This window comes from Mus musculus, chromosome 9 (assembly GCF_000001635.26).
Source record: "Mus musculus strain C57BL/6J chromosome 9, GRCm38.p6 C57BL/6J".
NCBI classification, from domain to species: domain Eukaryota; kingdom Metazoa; phylum Chordata; class Mammalia; order Rodentia; family Muridae; genus Mus; species Mus musculus.
In genome coordinates, this window is record NC_000075.6 from 68,279,941 (window position 1) to 68,294,496 (window position 14,556).

At 40.9% G+C, this 14,556-nt stretch overlaps 1 non-coding gene across 1 annotated transcript; it reads left to right on the forward strand.

Annotated features, from left to right (window-relative positions):
* The first annotated feature begins 633 nt into the window (after positions 1 to 633).
* Gm22382 lies at positions 634 to 763 on the forward strand. The gene has a single exon (XR_003948520.1). It is a non-coding gene; the product is annotated as a small nucleolar RNA SNORA40 (small nucleolar RNA).
* Positions 764 to 14,556: the final 13,793 nt, after the last annotated feature.

Genomic DNA, 14,556 nt, shown 5'->3' on the forward strand with positions numbered 1-14,556 from the left:
TTGGGGTAACTTTAAACTAACAAATGCTGAGGAACACCCAGTCCAGTTGAATCACATATTCTCGAGGGTGAAGATGAGCACCTGAGTAGGTGAACTTCCCTCGGTGATTCTGCTCTGCAGGAAACATTGTGCCTCACAGGTGTAGCAGCTTTCTGGGGTGTGTTTTCATGGCATCTTTTGTTGTTGAGCATCTTCAGATATGACCCAAGGTTCAGGGGGCATTAAAGATTCCTCTGTATATTTGCTCTCAGGAAGGCTAAGTGTACAACCATGCTCTTGTAGTTCTTTTTATTGAAACAGGCTCTTCGGTAGACTAGGTTAGCCTGGAACTTGCTATGCAGCTAAGGATGACCTTGTAATCCCAATCCTCCTGCCTCTACTTCCAGAGTGCTAGGCAGAATGATGGCATTTACCATCATGTCAAAATGTGATCAAGTGACTGCAGACATGCTAAGAAAGTATTCTACAGAGTGAGTTATGTCCCACCCTGTGCTTGCATTTCTTAGGAATCAAGCATGCCTCCCCTTACTTACTGCTTGTGTTTGCTTTTAATCCCCACTCATACTTGAACCCTTCACGTCCTGCTTCCAGAGACTCAGACTTCTTTTTTCTAGAGTGGAGAAGGCACAAAATAGAATTTGTGTATGCATGCTTATTGAGCTAGTGGGAAGGGGGGAAATATAAAAGACAGGTGCAAAAATGAATCCTCCTGCAAACCAGAACTCATTGTTCAGCATGAGTTTTGATACCTGTAAGGGGAAATATATTTCTTGAATAAGAAAGCACAAAGTAGGCGCTACTCCATCGGAAGTGGAGTTCTGTTCCCAGTGCCCATATCATGTAACTCACAGACCCTTGTAACTCTAGCTCCAAGAAATGCAGCAACTCTTTTTGGCTTCTTTGGGCACCTGTACACACATGTGCATGTCCACATATACAAATAAAATGAATCTTTAATAAAGAAATAAACAGAGGAGGGATTTCCAAGATGATTAGAGCTATTGTTACCTGGATATGTATGATAGGAAGGCAGAGTATGTTCTACCTGGTTGCCTCCCCTTTCACATGTGCAAGCTTGCCTGGCTGCCCCATTAGGGCGTATCGCTGAGGCTCTCTCTAGAAACAAGCACTTGGATTTCCCAGCCTCCCGAACTGTGAGCAGGTTAAGCTCTCCTGTTTATAGCTTGCCTCATCCGTGAAATTCTGCAGAAGACAAAGACAACACCAGTTATCAAATGCAATGTGTCCACCCATAAACTTGTGAAACGCTCCTTACCTCAGCTCTACTTGCTAGTGCCTTCAAGTGTCACAGACGTGGAAAGAGAAGAATCCCAGCGTTTCTTTGGCATAGAGCATCTCGTACCTTGGGTGCCGTTCGCAGTTGGCTATGGCACCCGAGCCTCTGCGCAGCCTTCCCATCCCTCTTTGTGACTCTGATTTCATTTTAGGAACAGAATAACCTCTCAGGATAAACGGAAAAGTTTTTGAATTATTTTCCTCGCAGTAACATTCACAAGGAGGTATTGGCTCTGATTTCTGTGTGCTTCCTCTTTTGGGAGCCATAGATATTCTGCCTGATTCTAGTACTTTCTTTCTCTTGATGTCCTTCCAAAAGGAGTTCTACACTTTCCTAACACTGGAAGCGCCACTGTATGCTTTGCTTCAAAATTCCTGGGGAAAAGTATAACTTCTCAAAATTCTCTTCAGAGTTAGTTTTTCCATGGATTTCTGTTCTACTTGTGTGGACTTCAAGTAGTCTGTGAGCATAGGAAGGATGCCAAATTGTTGTGCTGCAAATCTGTTGTGTTGCAAGGCTGTTGTGACTTTGGGATGATTACTAATGGAAGGATAATTATGTATGGCAACTCCATTTTTCTCTCTAGTGAGGCACATTGTATCCAGAAGCAGATCAAGGGTCCTGCCACTGAGATCTGCTTTCACTGGGAGAGACACTGGCCTTCCTGTATCTGCAACAGCAATGGTTGGAACTATATGTTCTGACTGCGACTCATTCTCCCGTCACCTCAGGCTCTCCCTAGTGTCTCCATCTTACTCCCTGGGTGAGCTGTTTCCTCTCAAGTGTGAGAAATAGGAAAGGCTAGAAACAGTTTCACACACAAAAGGCTGAGATGCTATATATTTTAAGTTTTTCAAGAGAAAGAACAATTGAAGCCATCTATGTTACTCTTGTGGTGGCCAACACAGCTGTGAACAGCACATGATGTTGGAAAATACTGTCTTCTGAGTTTAACAGTCATTGCATCTTCACCAGAGCATTTGCAAACTCTTGCCAGGGACTGGCAACACCATGTCAGTTGGCATTTCTTCATAGAAGGAAGGACTGACTGGGACTGACCCTCAGATCTTCTCACCTGAGATCTGTAGTTTACCCTACATCCATGTAAGGAAATCTAATGACTCACTAGTTAACCGAGTAGATCTTGATGGAATTGCCACTTTGTTCTGGCTGATGCCCAAATGAAGGGTAGAAAGGGGTCATGAATGCTTACAAATAGCACATGACTAGGAGGAGAGATGAATGGAAGGAAGAGAAATGTGGAGGGAGGAAGGGGACACCTCTAGAGAAACAAAACCTGAGTTTCCCTATGGTCTCCACACCTGTTGTGTGATGGACTTTTCCTGGGGATATGCACATAAACAAGTCTACCAAACATGACATTACCTCCTCCCCAGAAGTCTCAGTGATCTTTTCCAGACCAGAGTGCCCTTCCCAAAGATAAGTAAGCGAGCCCTGTGCTCAGCACCATAATGCAGTTCCCATGGTGATATCCTAAGTCTTCCTGCTGCTTACATCTTGTAGTTAGGCAGGCTCCTCTCTCTTTCTGACTCTACCTTTCTCCTCTCTCCCCTCTCTCCCCTCTCCCCTCTCTCCCTCTCTCCCTCTCTCCCTCTCTCCCTCTCTCCCTCTCTCCCTCTCTCCTCTCTCCAAAGCTCTCCTCTTTTTTTCACTATCAGCAGGATCAGCCCCACTCCTTAAACCTTTGGAACTTGATTTTGCTTCTGTCTGAATTGCTCTCTTATTACCTTGTTGGGGAGGCTGTTCCATCTTTGAACAAAACAGCACATCTTGCCAGCAGGACATTTTGAATGCCTATCCATTTGCTTTCTCATCTTTGCTGTGGTGTGGGGGATTGAACTTAGTGCCTTGTGAATACTGGCACACACTCTACCACGAGTTACATCCTTAACCCCTGTTTGTCTTTCAAACTATGTCTTTCCCATGGCAGTGTACATTTCATAAAATGCTTATTTTGTAATAATGATTCTTAACCAAAAGGATATATTTGACTTCATGATGATAGACAGTTTTTAATTTGGGAGTGGCTGGATTCTACTGTGGGAATTCCCTTCTCTGTGGTGTGGAATCAGGATAGAAGGGGGTTACAGCATTTTCAGAGGGTCTGTGTTCCACCCTGAGGCAGCTCACACAGGCATTAGCTGGAACAAAGATGGGCCTCTAGAATCCTACTTCCTTCAGAGAACCGAGATTTAAATGTTTTCTGCAAATTTGTGACAAATAGTATCAATTCACATTCCCACTCCTTCATCAAATACAGAATGGCATCTTCAGGCAAAGGTTCTATTGTTCTGTTTATGTTAAAGAAATGGGTCCGTGGAGGTTAAGTGCGCTACACAGTGGCTGATAGTGAGGTTCCTGCGGAGTCACTGAGGCCAACCAGGTCTACCCCCTTGATTCTTCTAAGTTTTATTTATGACTTGAGGTCTGGAGGTTGGTTGTATATTCCTTACTAAAAATTCACCACTACATTTGCAGGAGTGCTTGGAGCTGACTGAGATATAAAAATGCCTTTGTTCGTCATCCAGATCAGCTTGAAATGGGGCAGCAGAATTGAAGACCTTGCCCCAAGTGACTGATTTTGTAGATTATTGATTTGGGCAGCAGTTTATTTAAACATTAAAACCTTGAATGAAGTAACTTAGCCCGAAGAAAAATATGTCAAGCCGAGTGCTTGTTAAGGCTTCCTCTCAGCCTCTGAGGACTTTGTAAACTGTCCAGATGTATTTGTTTTTGGTTTGTGGTTTGAATGTGTATATATATATATATATATATATATATATATATATATATATATATATATAATGTTTTCCCCCACCCAGGGAAAACAAAAAGAACCAGGATAGATTAGACCAGGGTGGGATTTGTTCCTAGAAGCTCTTTGAAGAGAATAAAAGGAAATCCTGCAATGCTTCTCTGGCTTTTCCTTTGTCCTTTGTCCTCTGTCTCATCCCATGCTCCAGGAAACATCTTCTGATATTTGAGCTACTTCTAAAATATTAGATATTAACATTCAAATTCTTTAAAAAAATGTCAAATGGCTCCCTTTCCCTGTTGCCTGCAATCACCTTTATCTTTCTTTATTGTGATTGACACTGAACTTGATTTTCCTACCTAAGGAGCCAGAAGGGAGAACCTAAGCTGAGCAGGAAAATTTTACGGGAAATGTTGATGGTTCTCAGCCTGGGTGCTGCCAGGGATGTAAAATAAAACCATTGCAGATGGACTCACAGCTGGGTGGGGTCATGTGCTACAGTGTGGATCTTACAATACAATGTCCTCCCAAGGCCCATGTCTTGAAGTCTTGGTCCACATCCCATAGAGGAAGTGGGGAGTGATAGAAAATGTTATGTATGTGTTTGTGTGTGTGTGTGTGTGTGTGTGTGTGTGTGTGTGTGTGTGTGTGAGATATATATATATATATATATATATATATATATATATATATATATATATATATAGAGAGAGAGAGAGAGAGAGAGAGAGAGATGTGAATGCATGTGTTCATGTGGTTGTGTAACATACTTTGGAGGCTTTGAGAAGAGTCTCACCAAACACAGACCTTACCCACTGTCTAGACTGGCTGTCTAATGAACCCCTGGACCTATCTGTCTCTGTCCACCAGTGATGGAGATACAGGCAAACACTATCTTGCTCAATTTTTTAGATGGAGTTGAAAGCTGGGAATCCATACTCAAGGCTTGTGTTTGTGTACACTTGACTCTTTGAGATATCTCTCATCTCCCCAGGCAGGGAGTTTCATTCTGAGGACATCACTGCTGAACTTCCATCTCAGATGGCTTTGTCTTGGCTCTGTAGCCATTGTGCAAATATCCCTAGAAGAGGTCTGTATAATGTGGAGGTTGAGAAGGCAAGCTGTTGGATAGAAAGATGAGTTCTTCAGCAAAGCATCTGTCATGCAAGCACGGGGACCCTAGTCTGTTCCATCACTCAGAAGACATATTTATAAAAACTGGGCATGGTGGTGCATGCTTGCAATCCCAGCACAGCGAAGGTGGAGGCAGGAAGGCCTTTGAGACTTGCTGGCAAGCCAGTCTAACATAACCAGTGAGCGACCTTGTCTCCAAACACAAGGCAAATGGCCACAGAGGACAAGATGCCCTCTCCATTTCTTGGTGGTGGTGAGGTGTTGGTGGTCATTTAAGTCTGTCTAAATTCTTCAATAAAATGTTTGGCCATTCATTGTATTTTAACTAGTTTAACCAACTTGTTCAACCCCAAAATGACCAACCAGCACTTCATTTGATAAGAAATAGCATGAATAAGAAAATTAGAAGGTACATATAAAACAATTTTCAAAAATGTGAAGTTTCCTGTCTTGTGGCAATCACTGGAATACTCTGGTGCACATAAAAGAAAGATGTCCTTTTAGGTATAGTACCATACTAACCAAATTTGAGGGAAAATATCAATCGAACACAGATAACTAAATAAGCACAAATTAATAGATTATTAAGAGTAGATGCCATAGTTTTCCCGTGTGAGGATTCTGCTTTTACTCTGAGAAACTTTGGTGGATGGGACCAGAATATGGGTATCATTTGAATAAAATACAAAACTACCCTCTACTCATGTCTCATGATCATAACGGTCCTAGTCCCTTCTAGCTTAGCTGAAGCTTAGTGTGCTAGCTTCCAACCTGAAAGCCATGATTGCCGTCCTTCTCCTTGAATGTTTCCTGAGTAAAAACATTTTAAAATGGCCTCTTGATATTCTACCAGGTACAGGAGAGATAGTCCCGTGGTAGGGTATATATTTAGCATATGCAAGTCCCAAGTTTGATATCCAAGTTTCTATTAAAATTATACATGTTTGTCCAAAATTAAAAACAAAAGACTGTACCATTTTTTTAAAAATCAGAGTTTTTAAATGTGGAAAGCAGAACTGATGGTTATTCATAAATCTCCATTTGCCAACAGAAAGTAATATTATTCTGGACAAACTGTTTTTAACACTGTTTCTTCTTAACCTTTTTTTAAAAAAATAATTATCATGACATTAATTAATTAAACCATAAGGGTAAAGTTACTTGGTTTTTAAGATTTATTTATTTGTGGTGTGTGTGTGTGTATGTGTGTGTGTGTGTGTGTGTGTGCAGGTGCCTGCATAGTCAGAGGAAGGTGCTGGATCTGTTGGGGCTGTAGTTACAGGCAGCTGTTGAGACTCCCTATACAGGTTCTGGGAACTGAGCCTAGATTTGCTGCAAGATCAGTACCCACTGTTAAGTGCTGAGCTATCTATCCACTTCTTTCTTGGCTTTTATGTGTGTCTACAGTCAGAACCTTTTCCTTTCAGATATTTGGATTAAGTGTCTGAGACAGGAATTCTGTGCAACTCAGGCTGTGAGTAGACCCATAATCTTCCTGGATGTTTGAAATTTAGGTATTCATCACCATGCCGACTAATACTTTTATATTCAAAACAATATGTTTGATGGTCAAAATGAAATTTGGAGGAATATGAGTATAATCTATATCTTAGTGATGAGGTCATGTATAAGTTTCTTAGTTATGTCATTTGTGTGATGGTTGTATAATATGTTAATACTACAGAGAGCTGAGAAAACAGTATCAGACACTCTTTGTAGCATTTCTATTTCAAAAATTATTTCTAATATTATTTTTTAAATGAAGTTTGAGATAATCCATTTCTCTGGATAGAAAGAGACCATTCTAGACAAGAGAAATGACTACAGATCTGGCGTTCTGGTCCTAATAGTTTAGCGGAATATCTGAAAATACATTTAACCCAATAAGCTTTGTTCTAAAAGAAAAAGTAGAGTTTGGATTTCATTGTACTATGTGTCCAAAATCCTTACTGAAGTTTTTTGGTCATACTCAGGGTCCTGAATGTGAGCCTGAGAAGAGGAAACTAACCCTAAGTCATCACCCAGGTCATTGGCTTTACCTTTCCAGCCCAGCCTTGACAGCTCACTGTAGCTCAGTTCTGCAGTGCACATAGACTCTTGACTTAGAGATCCACCCAGTCCTACAGGGCTGTCCCATTGCAAGGCAGGTCCTGGGATGGAGGGTCGTGTGGAATTAGAGGCTGAGCTCTGAGGACATGTGTGTGTGTGTGTGGGGGGTTGCATCTCAAGACCATAGCCCTAAAGTTGTACCAGCTCCTTGACCCAAGCAGTGTCTCAACCTTACCGAGTGCACTGCACCTGTATCCTTACTGTCTTTGGAACCAGTTTGCCAGAGAAACCCATGGCTTAGAGTTGTTGGGATGGGATTCGATGTCTTCTGTTGCTATTCTAGTTTCCTATGCCTTGCCATGTCCCTGCTTTGAGCTCCTGCTATGCTTCCAGGCCTGGGCATCCCACCTGCTCACTCCAGGCTTCCCAACCTCCTGCCATCCCCACTGGTCATTGGCTTTACCTTTCCCACCTGGCCTTGACAGCTTGCTCTAACTCCGTTCTGCAGTGCACATTGGCTCTTGACTTAGAAATCACCATCGACAGCATGCGGTAGTGTCATGAAGCGAGTCTGTCTTCTCAGTGAGAGTCTTGGCTCTATGAAAAATAAAAGATTACACCTCATTTGTTATCTTGAAGGGACACCTTCCTAAGGTTGGAAGACATCAATACTGATGGCCTGGAGGCCTCTTCAATGGTCTTCTTTTATATTCTTTTTTATTTTTACTGACATACATACATGGCCTCACCCCAGCATAGTTCTAATAGATTACAAGTTTGGTTCTTAGTCGCTGAGAAAACTAGGCTGAGTTGTAGCTGGACGATAATAGTTTGAAACTGAATTCTGCCAGGAACTTTCCTTTTAGATTCTCAAGTTTTCTTATCTATGAGAGAGAAAAGAATGGAAACGACTTCCTCAGCTATAGTGGAATTAAATTGTCGCATGACATCAGAGGTGATGGGACTTCATAGTCTTTAAGGGTCGATCTCCTATCTCCATTTTATAGATGAAAGAACTCTTGGGGGTCTCAAGAAACAAGAATATATCCGTATATTATCGAATTAACCATTGGGCCTGGGGGTCTCATGTGATCTTCTGGCTCCTTTACCTGTACATCAAGGAGCTCTGGGCAATAGATGTGTTTTAGAAGATATTTCAAGGAGTGAAGGACGGATGCTCAGCTTTAGATGGGAGGAAATGAAAATGGCTGGTATGCTCTCAAGGGTTACTTTGATGTCCTGACCATTCTGCCATCCTTAGCCTGAACAGTCTCCATCCACACTTCTTAGAACATATTATTAGCTCTAACTCGCAAATGGCAACTCATGTACTGCTCTGTTTTGCCTCTTCATGTTTCTCTAAAACTGTGTTAACTGTGTATTGTAATCTCCCTTTTTATGTGAGATAAGTAGAGAAGACATAGATAGATAGATAGATAGATAGATAGATAGATAGATAGATCAATTTTTGTTCCTTATCAGGTCAGAGAGCATGCCCTTGCTTCTAAGGATCCTTCAGGACATACATGTGTTTTAGCTCCTGGCACAAGAAGAATACCAAAAATGTTATACAAATAGGTGGGATACTTCATTAATGTGTAGTTACCATATTAGTTTGTAGCTAGGGGGGAAACTGCTTGTTTTTAAGTGGGTCAGCCTGTAAAAAGCCAAAGCCTGAATACCAAGGGTTCCATTTAGCTACTCTTCTTGCAATTGACATTGAATAAGTGGACCTAGCTCTTCCTTTGATCTTTATCCTGCCTAGCTTGTCGTCTGTTTGTTTGTAGGTCAACTTGACACAAGTTATTTTGGAAAGAAGCAACCATGGTTGAGGAAACACCTCAACCACATTGGCCTGTGGGCAAGCCAGTGATACTTCTTATTTGGTGATTGACACAGAGAGAGTCTAGCCCATTGCTGGTGGTACCACCCCTAGCTTGCTGGTTCTTAATTGTATAAGAAAGCAAGCTGAGCGGGCAATAGAGATGAAGCTAGCAAGGAGCACTTCTCCAGGGCTTCTGCATCAACTCCTGCCCCCAGGCTCTTGCCTGGAGTTCCTGTCTTGACCCTTCTGGATGATGGGCTACATGCTGTAAAATGATAAAAAAAAAAAAAAAACTTTATTCTCCAAGTTGTTTTTGGTCAAAGTGTTTTTTATCATTGAGGCAACAGAAATCCAAAGACAGCCTTCATGTTGAATGGTGTCAACCCTTCGAAGAATGGCTCACCTTTTGAAGAGTGAGACCCATTGATAACCCCTTGCTGTATGGCAGGCAGCCCAGGGCTTCATCCTGGGCTCTTTCTCTGCTTTTTAGTGAAGCATGGGCAGGTTCCATTTTGAGGGAGTAAGAGTATGTGATGGCTAGTTTATTTCAATTTGACATAAAATAAGGTTACCTTGGGAGAAGAAACTTTAATTGAGGAATTGCCTCTATCAGATTGGCCTGTGGGCATGTCAGAGGGTCATTTTCTTGACTAGTGATTTGTGTAGCAGAGTCCAGCCTACTGTGAGTGGTACCAGCCCTGGGCAGGTGGTACTGAGGTGTCAAGCCCAAGGAAGGCATAGAGTAAGCTGTCCTCCTCCATGGTCTCTGCCTAAATTTTCACCCAGGTTCCTACCGTGAGTTTCTCTCTTGGCTTCTCTCAACGATATGCTATGATGTAAAACTGTAAGTGGAAGTAAATCCCTTCCTCCCCAAGTTTAGCCAGCTTTTTATCACAACAGAAAGCAAACTGGGCCAGGTACAAAATGGGGAAAAGAACATGAAAGGGGCCTGGTTACCTGGTATCAAGTTCTACCCTCAACCTCATTCCTTCTTAGATGCTTGCCTCTGGGTACTTGGTTAGCCACTTTTACCAATGATGTTGTCACTTGAGAGCTATGGACAAGACTTCTAGTTCATGCCCTGATTATGAAATGTATAGGTCTAATCTAGTACCTTTCCAGAAGTAGCATGCAGGTACCTGACAGGAGCTCCTCTGGCATGGTAGCCAGGATGGCATTCACTCCTCACAAGAACTCTGTGGGTCTCCTTCAGATTAAAAAAAAAATGAAAAAGAGTTGTGGAAAAGTCGGCCACTTCTCTTGCTATCACTCAGAAACATCACAACTAATGAGGGTGAAACTTCAACTCCTCTGCTCTGTAAACCCAAATAATTTTGATTTGTTATGCTTGATATTAAGGGACCAAGCAACGTATTTAAAAGCACAAAGGTGGAGGAAACTATTTTAAATGTGTTGCAGTCCAAAATGGAGTGTCCAGTAATTGGATTCTCATATTTCAACTGTTCATTTTATACAAACCCATGGATGGATATTACTTTTGAGGGAGATGGTTTTATTTTACTCTCAATACATTTTTCTGTAGGTCTTATTACCAAGCCAACTCAACATAATGACCTATGAATTCTTTTTTTTTTTTTTAAACCTTAACAAAATTGTAAGGGATTTCTTTATAAAAAGTACCTGAATATTTTTTCCCTCCTGAGGTGGGTCTCCAAGGAAGCCAAGAATTGGCAGACAATTACTTCCTTCCCCCTCCATGCAGAAGGCAGAATGCAGTCTTATTAAAATCCCCAGAATGAATTCAGTTAGGCTTTCCCCCACTGCGGGATGTTTTTCTGACAAGTTCTGTCTAGAAAAAAAGTATGTTGTACAACTAATTAAGAAATTATTTTGACAGGATGAATGTTTGAAGCTTGGTGTTGTACACAACCTAATGTAATCTAATTTTCTTCCCAGAGAAACAAAATATGTGGATTAAAAAAAATGGCCAGATAATATCAACAATATGACTGCCTCAATTTCAGCTGAGAAGAATTCAAGGAGAAGCCAGCCAATTTGTCTAGAGAAATTTGCTCTTGGCTAAAATGGTATAAAAGGTCTTACCTTTGGGCAAAGCATTTATTTAAAAAGTTTAGAATTTTTTTCACTGATTGTAGGTTTTTTTTTAAGGGTTACTGTTGGTGTGTGATGTGAGATAAGAGGTAAATGATCTGCTTACTAAGAGCACAGTGGATGGGAGCATTTGTGGACTGCTTGCAATTAAGAAATATTCTGGGCTTATTGTAAGCAAGACTATGGATAAGTTGAGACAAGTGTAAAAATCTAAATACTCTATGGATATGTGTGTGTGTGTGTGTGTACATGTGCATGAATGCGTGTGTATATGAACAATTCAAAATAGCCCTAACACTTTACACTTTCTCCTCACTTTGTTTTAAATTAACACTAGTTCTAGAATCCAGGTGAGGAAAGGAGAAAAGATGACTACTGTACCAAATAAGTATTATATTTGACTTTTTAAATATTAAATTCTTTGCAGACGCTCACATTATACAATGGGAAATATGATGATGTTGTGAAACCTGGGAAGCTGATGGTCATTCTAAAGCCAGACTTAAGAATCCGAAGCTCACAGTAGAAAAGTTCCCATAAAAGTAATATTTCGGGTCAGAAGCTAATACGCTTTCAAAATGACAAATACCAGATAGATGGGGTATTTTCATGTTTCAGATGGAAATAGTAAGCCTATACAGAGAGGGCTGTTGCTAGGACTTTCTCTGTTTTATAGGACATTGGTTTATAAATACTGCTGAATCAAATGGAGAGCTTTTTAAAAAATACCCATTCTCTGGCTCCAGGCCAAACCAACCAAATCAAAACTTTCCTTTCAAAATTTCTTGCAAAGTTTTTCATAAGAAGCTACAACGAGGAGGGTCTGAAGGACTGGAAGTGGTCTGGAAAGACCCTGCCTTGCTGGCAGTGGTTGTAGGTTGAGGCCAAGACAAAGCTGTAAGGAGGAGACTGAGTGTGCTGCATTTGAGGTACTCATGGGAATCTAAGTGGAGACAGCCAAGAGTTTGTTTTGAAGCACCCATCTGGATGTCAATGGGAAGACCTGATCTGAGAGACAAAGTAGAGACCTGCCTTTGGTCTTCCTTGCTTCCATAGTGGACACAAATGAAACTTCCTAATATGAGGACACAGAATGAGAAGAAAGCTATCATTTTTACTTTATGAAACACTTTCCCATTTTCTATTATGTGTAAGACATTTCAACAGGTATTGTATATCTGAAATGAGTTTAAGCTCCATCTTTAAGTTAATGCACTGTTTAATGGGAAGATAAGTTCATAACTGTATATGCTGGTAGATAATAATGTTCTGATACACGTAGTGGTACCTCAGCAAGAAGGAAACCCCAAAACATTGGCCAGAAGATGGAAGAGTCTTGGAAACTCTTAATACTCAAGAAAATCAAAACAAGAAGAGCAAGAAGTAAAGTGACCAGATGGATGCCGAAGGTTGAGGAGAAGAGTTCTGAAAGGCGTTCTTCCTTGGGTTTAGCCATTTCTATCTCCTAACTTCCCTAGAGATTTTTTATAGAAGAAATAGCTTATTTTAGATTATGGTGTGTGTGTGTGTGTGTGTGTGTGTGTGTGTGTGTGTGTGTGTGTGTGTGTGAGAGAGAGAGAGAGAGAGAGAGAGAGAGAGAGAGAGATTATCTGAACTTCAATTTTACCTGGATGCTTTTTCCTTTTTACTACTGTCATGATGCAGCAATGATGCTTCACTCTGTTGTCCATACCATTATCACGCATCATTCCAATAATGCTTCATAGCATTCAAAATCTTTCCCTTATAATAAGTTAGCTCTCAGAACATAGGACTCAAGCATCTTCTTACCACATACTATTTCTGTACTTGATTATTGAACTCCTTTAGCCTTTTTTTCCATCATAGATCACCGGCCATCCTAACTTTTGAGTAAGAAAGGATTTGTTTGGCTTACACATCCTATGTCATATAGCCCATCACTCAGAGAAGTTAGTGCAGGAACTCAAGGCAAACACTTAAGGTCAGGAACTGAAGCAGAGGCCTTGGAGGAACATGGTTTACTTGCTTGCTCCCCATGATTGGCTCAGCCAGTTTTCTTATACCATCCAAACCCACCTGCCTAGGGATGACACTGCCCACAGTGGGCGGAGCCCTCTCACATCAATCAAGAAAGAACCTTACAGATTTATTTATGGGTCTATCAGATAGAAACACATTTTTATTGAGGTTATTTCTACTCAGATGACTTTAGTATGTAACAAGTTTACAGACACACACAACACACACACATACATGCACACAAAAATAACTAACTAACCAACCAACCAACCAACCAAGCAAAGAACAAAATCACAAACACAAAAGCAAAGCTAGAAACAAACAAACAAACAAACCAACACCAAGCAAACAGAAACCAAAGAAATCTAATCATTACAAGTATTTATCTGCCAATGTGATGTTCTCTGAGAACATAATTTAACATACTTCAGTTTCTCATGGTAATATTCTTGTTTATTGCCATTCACCGGACAAAGTATTCTCACATAACTATCTCCTCTTCTATCCATTCCCATGTGTGAGCCAGACACTTTGAGATTCAGAGGGCTTTCCAAGGTTACTCTGTTTGATTGCAGCAGTGCGAGACCCAAAGTCCAGCTCTACTGGCTGAGAACCGTGGGCTTCTTTGCTGTACATGCAAACATATTACACTGTCACTCTCCATGTAACCACATACATGACAAGAAGCTATTTAAGGGAAGAGGGATAAGCTGACTCACGGAATGGAAGAGGATCCATTTTGTTGTAGCAGGAAAAATGATGGTGGGGGAGGCATCCTGCAACAGGAGCAGCTCCTCACCACATTTATCATCTTTCAGGAAACAGATAGAGAACAGGAAATGGGGTCAAGCTATAAAACCTCAAGGTCCATCCCAGTGACCCACTACCTCCTGTGATGTGCCTCCTCATAAAGTTTCCGCAACCTCTCTTAGCAATTCCATCAGCTTGAGACCAAGTGCCCAGACACAGGAGCCTGATAGGGAAGGTTAACATTCAAGCCACGACATCTATTAGGTGGATGTTAATGCTCTTTGTTATCAGGTCTTATTTGATAATTCAGTATAGCCTGAGAATGATATTTGAACAATATTCAAATTTGAGATAAATGGCACTCAGGCCATGCATAGTGGTGAACTTCATAGACAAGCTGCGTTTGTAGAAGACTAAGAAAATCATTGACAACTTCCAAGTGTCTCATAGGCAGCTGTCACTAATGTGGCTCTAAAATATTCCTGATAATTATATGTTGATAATTAGAGGTATTCTATTCTTATAACTTCCACAGTTGGAAAAGCATTTGCATAACACTATTTCCAGTTTGCTCCTCGGTGCTTGTAAAGTTGTAAACAATTTCATGAATTAAAATGCCTCAAAAAACCCCTAACAAGTTTATATCTGAAA